The sequence below is a fragment of the Pteropus medius genome, unplaced genomic scaffold (assembly GCF_902729225.1).
Source record: "Pteropus medius unplaced genomic scaffold, Ma_sr-lr_union100, whole genome shotgun sequence".
NCBI lineage: Eukaryota > Metazoa > Chordata > Mammalia > Chiroptera > Pteropodidae > Pteropus > Pteropus medius.
This window is the reverse complement of record NW_024342467.1, coordinates 21,695,250-21,703,376: the sequence shown is the minus strand read 5'-3', so window position 1 is coordinate 21,703,376 and position 8,127 is coordinate 21,695,250. Positions and strand designations below refer to the sequence as shown.

Below are 8,127 nucleotides of genomic sequence, written 5' to 3'. Positions count from 1 at the left end.
ATATATTCTATTGTGTGATTACCACCCAAAGTCCAGTTTCCTTCAGCTACCATATATCTGACCTACTACACCCTCCCCCTAACCCCTATATTTGATCCCCTTTACCCCGTCTACCTCTCCCTCCTCCCCTACCCCCTACCCTCTGGTAACCCCTAGTTCATTGTCCATGTCCCTAAGTCTCTGTTTGTCCTGTTCATTTGTTGCTTTTAGGTTTATTTCCCACATATAAGTGATATCATATGATTTTCAACTTTTTCAGTTTGGCTTATTTCGCTTAGCATGATTATCTCGAGGTCCATCTATATTGTCACAAATGGCAGTGTTTCATCTCTTCTTATGGCTGAGTAATATTCCGTTGTATATATGTACCACAGCTTCTTTAGCCAATCATCTATCGTAGGACACTTCGGTTGCTTCCATGTCCTGGCCACTGTGAATAATGCTGCTGTGAACACTGATGTGCAAATATCTTTTTGGATATGGGTTTTCAAGTCTTTGCGGGTAAAGACCCAGCAGTGGGATTGCTGGATCATATGGTAGAACAAGTCTTAGTTTTTTGGGGAACCTCCGTACTGTTTTCCATAGTGGCTGTACCGATTTCCAGTCCCACCAGCAGTGTATTAGGGCTCCTTTTTCTCAGGAGGCAGATTTGTGGGTAAAAGGCCAATATGCATTGATTTTTAATGGGGCTTCTCACAGGAATTTTTGTACCTGGATAATGAATCAGGTGAAGATTAGTTTACTGCCGTCACAGGCATTTCGCTTCCTCATTATAAGCATCTCCGGGCAGGCTTGACCTCCGTTTTCCCCTGGCTTTCTGGGAAAGGCTTGGCTCATTATTTTGGAGCGGCTGGTCAATTGTTATCTTATTGCAATCATTTGCCTGCCATCACATTGCCACAGATCTTTAGAACACACACCTGATATTCGGAATGTTAATACTGGCTCAGTAATATATCATTTATTATCTGTAGCCACACATGAAATTTTCAGTTTTTAATGGGCGCTTCAGATTGGGTATGTTTCTGCTGTTTTGGTAGATTTTATAATCAAGTTCTTCAGGTTGTCTAGTCCTTGGGCTAATGCACCAAACTGAAAGAACAGTGTAGTAAATATAATCAAAAGGGTTATTTTATTGTCACTGCAATGGTGTACCCTGGGGAAACGGCTATTGATTTTACCTGCAACTAATTACCTGAGAAACCGAGAGGGAATGAATGGTACAGCAGTTGTAGGTCGTCTGCAGAATTAGTGTGTGTCGTCCGTGGGAGATCGGTGGCTCCAGGATTGCATTCTGTTCTCAAGAAAACAGCCATCGGTGAGTTTCGTATCCCATAATTATTTTTCCATTTTGTTGCTTTGAAAATGGTCCCAAAATGTTATCTCAAAAACATATTATGCAATTGAGAAGTTTCCACTACATTAAAAAAAAACCCATGAATTAATCATTTGTCTTGAAATTGTACACTCTACACTACAAGATATCTGTATTAATATCTTATATATAGGACACTTTCCAAAACTTAGTTATCCTCATTTGATTTGGAAATTAAAATTCTGCATTTTGCATCAAAGGAAAAAATTAAAATATCTTTATATTCTTATTCTCCACTTTTTAAACAATTTACCTGTTTATTATTACAAAAAAGTTCTGAAGAAAATCTATTTTTCCTTATATAAACAAACTCTTGATATTTCATCTTTTCCGCATCATTATAGACTTCTTTGTTTTATTCACAAAATTCAAGTCCTAACATTTTCAACCTGAAAAGATCTATGCAACTTTTCATCTTTAGTCATTGGTATGAATAAAATTATCATCGGTATATAAAAGATTGCCTGGTTAATATACAGTTTTTTAAGATTTGTTAAGATTTCAAATTAAGAGCATAATTTTACATATCAGGTATAAGCCACTGCCTTAGGCGAAATGGAGGAGGAGGAGGTGGAGGAGGTGGAAGAGGAGGTGAGGGAGGAGGAGGGGGAGGACTGTTTCTATCCTCAAAGGGTTTAGAGCAGCCTTGCCAACAAAATTTGCAATAAAATATTAAATACGACAGTGAAGATATGTCTGGTCTGGTATATCAGGAGGAAAAGTCAGCTCTGCAAGGCTGGAGTCATTTGTGGATAGACGTCAAACAAGAGCAAATATCTTGCAGAAAGTTAAGTGTTCAAATATATTCCAGGTAGAGGAACCGGTAGGTTAAACACATGGCACGATCTAAACGACTTAGTAGGGTATTGTATAGAGGATCTGAGGATTAAATGGGGGCTTTAAGCCACTTTGATGTGTCAAGCACCCACCAATCCCAGGATCCTTGGCTCGGTGAATCTAATTTATCTCTAAAAAACTAATCTTTTCTGGATATGTAATATATCAGTGAAATCTAAATATATATTCTTGTTCATATAATGAGGAGATGATGGTAGTAGACCATATGATTATGAACATGATCCTCATTCTGATTATAAGAAGAAATAGTTTTCACTTCTTTCGGTGGTAAAATTTATTGTGCCAAAACATCACCTGAGTATTCTTCATACAATACCACAGCTATTGAATAGAAGTTTGGGGGCATAAGAAATTACGTTATTGGTAAACATGCTGATTGATTTTGATCATGTGATCTTTGGAACACACTTTTAGAAACACAGGTCTAAGGAAAATGGACCCTTCCCAAAAAATCCAAAACAAATACAAAACTACAAACAAACACAAATCAAAGCTACGATGAGATATTCCCTCATACCCACTAGGATAAATACCCAAAACAAAAATCAGAAAATGTGTTGGTGAGGATATGGAGAAATCAGAACCCCCGTGCACTATTGGTGAGATTGTAAGACAGTACAGCTGCTATTGAAAATAATATAGCAGTTCCTCCAAAATTTAAACATAGAATTACTCTATGATCTAGCAATTCTCCTTTTCGGTAGATACCCAAAAGAACTGAAAACAAGATTTCAAAGAGATATTTGTATATCTATGTTCATAGCAGTATTATTTATCATAGCTAAAATGTGGGTGCAACTCAGCTGCCCGTAGATGGATGAGTGGATGAGCAAAATTTGGTATATACATACAATGCAATATTATTCGGCCTTAAAAAAGAAAGAAAATTCTGACATGTGCTACAACATGGATGAATCTTAAGGACATGATGCTGAGTGAAACAGGCCAGTCACGAAAAGACAAATACTGTATGATACCACTTATTCGAGGTGCTTAGTCAGAAATCATAGAGACCGACAGAATGGTGGTTGCCAGAGGCTCGGGGGAGAGCAGAATGAGCGGTCATTGTTCAATGGCTATAGAGTTTCAGTTTTACAAGATAAAAATAGTTATGGAGATGGTGTGGTGACGATGGTCCCACAATGTCATGACACATTTAACACCACTGAACAGTACACACAAAATGGTTAACATGGTAAATTTTATGTTACGTATATTTTACCACAATAAAAACATGGAGGAAAAACAAACAAAAAAGCAACAATCTGTTGTTTATATGGCCAGAACCAGTTCAACATCATCTCCATAAAGCTTTCTGAAAAAGCTCTACCCAGAATAATTACTCAATCCCTCGTCTGTACTCCCTTATCATTCTACTTGTACTGTAATTATCGCTTTTGTCGCACTGTAGTAATAATAACCTTTTACTTGCATATCTGCCCATCTACATAATTCCTTGAATCCAGACTTATCTTTGTGAATCCAGTCCCTAGATTAATGCATGATACATAGTTACTACACAATAAACATCTACTGAATTGATTGCCGATAATTGTACATTACAATATACAAACTAAGGAAGAAAAATGAAAAAATATTTGAATGAATGAAAAGAATGAGTCCATAAACAAGCCTCAGAGAGATGCAAATGGCTTTTACCTCTCTTTTGACTGAAAAAAGAAATGCCAAAAAATAATTTTTAGAACACCATTGCTCTGTTCTCATACATGATGTAACATTCAACTTCAATGAGGTCAAAAAGAGTTCAGAATCAAATTCTAGCTATCTTTAGGAAATTAAATGTAAATATCAGGGCACCCATCGATTTTGTAAAATTACATCTTTGGAGCTTCGTCAATATGATTACGTGCAAATGAATTAATAAATGAATGAATGACGATCTATTTTAGATAAACCACTTGCTGGATTTACAGTAGATAATTCCCTGAGAAAATGTGAAAATAATGCTTTGCAATAAAATAATACCTTAAACTCAACAGCGTGGCATGATACACAAAGAAATTGTCCAAATTAATTTCCAAAGTGCCAAGAGGAAAAATAACCTTTCGATTACATGGAAATTTTCACCTATTTTGCTTAATGCTAGATACACCCCTATAGAAAGGTGTGGACGGATGCCAGCACTGAACTTAAGACTGTCTTCAGGTGGTTTCACTGGCATGGGTATTTAGGGCAAAAGGAGGTTCAGAAGTTAAAATATAAAACAAGGAAGAGCAAAGATAGCCTCTTAATATAAAACGGTAAACTATTTTCTAAAGGTTAGCGATAAATACACGAAGAGGAGAAATTCAAAAAATCAATTTTCATGTATAATGCTGCTATAAAGAACCTCACTTTTCCTTGACTATAAAACAATCGTTCCTACAAACTACATTAACACATAATTAAAGTTCTAAAATCAAATTACCTAAGGACTAATGATGACCCTCGTTTTCCTAGATACTTTTTAAAGTATCTCTATACGCTCGTGGGTTCAACGATTTCTCTCTATATAAGGAAAGAAACGCATGTCCAGAACAGACTGAACAAGTAAAGGGAAAAGAATAAAATCTGATGATCAATCTTTATTGGTGGCAAGATATGGTATCGAAAAGTTACCAGCGCTGTTGCTTTGGGCCTGAGCGTACAAAGATGTGGTTTCCCCGTGATGAGGCCACCAGTGTGGTGATGACAAGCAAGATGCCGAGTCTCAGGACGCTGCTAAGGGTTTCTAATACTAGTACATAAAGATGATCTACATTGAGGTCGAGAAGTAAAGATTTGAGCTTGAAACATGAAGTAAATTTTATCCTTTTCTTTCTGCTACTGTGAAACGTGGAAAGTTTAAGAATTTCATCTTAATAGGAAAGATTGAAAACTTGAAGTTAAATTCCACAAAAGGTTGTTATCTCCTTCCAGATTCTTACTATCTTTTAACTGTATTAATGTGCTTATCTTTGTTTAATTTATAATTGTGATAATTAATTTGAATATTACTAAAACCCGCTTCAAAGGATATTTGTTCAGATTCTATTAAATGGGTGTTATTTAGTTTCTTTAATTACTAACATTACTGCTTGTGTAAAGAATTCTTATAAGCCAATATTAAACACAAATATACAGATATACATGTGTATGTACATACACCCGCATATACAAAAATCTGAATTTATACATTAAAGGAGGCAGTTATTTATACCATGATTAATTTCCACTGACAGCAAATTCCTTTAAAATATCTAGCTTTCTTCATGCATTTTAAATATACTAATAGCAAAACCTGTAATTGCCACTTTGCCATTATGCATTTCTTTGTTAAACTGGCGTCACTGAGATTGAGACCTTTGGCCCCTTATTTTGGACTATCTGGGAATGGGTGGGTTCAGGTGCCACTGCCGCTGCATCCAGAACCTGCCTGCTCTTGGGACAGCTCCAGAAGGCATGATAGAAGTTCCTCGTACTTGCTACTGCCATGTTGGGGAAGGGAAGAACCCTGAAGAAGTTTATGTTTTTTTTTTTTCAATTAAACACTGTATCTTTTTTTTTTTTAAATGCCTACAGCACCTAGTCTTCCTAGATGGTCTCCCATCCAAGTACTAACCAGGCCCGACCCTGCTTAGCTTCCGAGATCAGATAAGATCGGGCTTGTTCAGGGTGGCGTGGCCGTAGACTAAATGCTACATCTTCACAAAGGTTTTAGGAGGAAATGCAGATAGACATTTTTACTCATCTTTTTCCTTTGAACTTGGACTTGCAGTTGTTTTAGAAAGAAAGATCTTAGATTTGGTGTATAAAATATGTCCTCTAATTAAATACGTTTCATGAAGCGTGCTCTCTTGCCATGCTCATTTTCCATATGTGCTCTTCCCTTCTCTCCTTAAATTCCATTGTGACATATTCCACATCCCAAAAGAGAACTAATTTTCATAAAATATCCATGGTGTCACACACAAGAAAATGGTACAGGTAAGCAAGGGAGCTGCTGCAACTAAATACCTGTGAGGACTTTGTGAAAAGGAAGACTATGTACACAGTTGACCCTTGAACAACATGGGTCTGAACCACATAGACCGATTATACGCGGATTTCTTTCGATAAGTACCTGTGCTGTTTTCAGTTGGCCGTTGGGGGCCTGCGTATGCTGAGGGCCGACTGTCTGCACTGATCGACACCGTTTTATACAGGGACTTGAGCATCCCTGGGTTGTGGTATCAGCGAAGGGTCCTCGAGCCAATCCCCTGTGGATGCCGAGGGACAATGTCAGGTGTGAGGGAGTCAAAAGTTATATGCGGATTCTCGATTGGATGAAAATCGGCACCCCTAACCCTCGTGTCGTTCAAGAGTCAACTGCACTATGTGACTTTTAAGGGGAAAAAAAAAATGTTAATCCAATGTAACCAAATTGGTAGCAAACTTTGGTGTGATTTTGGTGTGAAAGAATTAAAGAAAGAGCTAGCTAGAATGACTCTATATTCCCTGCTAAGGGTCTGCACTTGAGTCTGAGATGAATAACATCACAACACCTCTGTATTTGCAAAGGTAATTTGTAATTAGTGTGATTAATGATTGATTGTGGTCTGGATGGCTACAAGCAGGAATTCAATAAGGAGGACAGTGCTGGAATTAAGGTGAAGGGTGATAACAGACAAGGACAGGGAGAAGTGAGAATGTACAGAAGAAGAAACTGTTAGGAGGATTGAGATTTGACTTAGATATAATAATTTGGAGATCCTATAGCAGTATGAGTGCAAAACTCAAGATGAAATACTGATATGACGATCATCACATCACACTATAGATATTAGATTTGGGGCATAGATAGCGATAAAAATGGGGAACGATGATCTTTAATATGGAGATAAAGGGGAACAGAAGACAGAAAAACATGTTTTTTTTTCTGTCATGTTAAATGCACTTATCTAGTTCACTTTTAAATAACCTACAGATCGCATAAATTTACCTTTTGAATCTCAATATTTTTATGTCACTAAACATCTGGAGAAAGAGTAATTTTTTTAATATTAATATCTTGGTTAAATCAAAAGGTAGGAGGAAAGATGAATTTTGTATGTTTCCAGCATAAAACTGAAGTGCCGGATTGCCATCATAATACGTTTTCTCAAAAGTTTCCACGTTCAATGCCTTTTTTTTTCCAAGAACCCACCTGAATTACATCCATTAGTGTCATTCATTTAAGCTAAATGATTGTTTTCAAGAGGCTCTTGTATATGTAAATGTCTTATCTCTTTAACTTGTAAACTGTAATGAACAATCCTGTGTTAATATAGAATTTTTTTTTTTTTAATTCTGAGAAAATGTAGCGCATGGCAGATATTTTTAGAGGCGAGGGCAAGAAAAACAGGTAAGAGCTCTGATACGCTTCTTGGACAGAAGCCTGTTGAGTGAGGCCATTAACTGGTAAGGCCTAGACCACACTGCAAGGCAGGATGTCCGGGGCAGCAAAGCTGTGTAGTTGGACGAGAACCTGATGGCCATCGTTCAAAATCCCGGTTTTATCACTTGCTCACTATGTGATCTTGGACAAGTGACTTAACCTTTCTGTGCCTAATCCATGACACAGGGACAAGAATGACACCCACCTCCCTGAAAGAAATTTGGGGTATGGAGCACTTAAAGTGTCTCAGTAAATAACAGCCATTATTATTAGAGAAGCTGAAAACGAGTAGGATAGTTAAAACAGAATGGAAACATGTCGAAAAAAATACACAGTATATGTTAAATTAAAATAATGAGGAATTATGAAGTGAGTGATTGAGAACAGCGTAAGTCAGAGAAACTAACAAATAATACATATAGAAGAAGAGAATTTCACAATGCCTCCTTACGAGTGATCGATGCTAATAAATGAATAACTAAAAAGGGAACATTTTTAT

General features: G+C 36.9%; 1 pseudogene; it reads right to left on the bottom strand.

Moving 5' to 3' along the window:
• Positions 1–5,785: 5,785 nt before the first annotated feature.
• Positions 5,786–5,904, bottom strand: LOC120602653 (uncharacterized; annotated as a pseudogene).
• Positions 5,905–8,127: the final 2,223 nt, after the last annotated feature.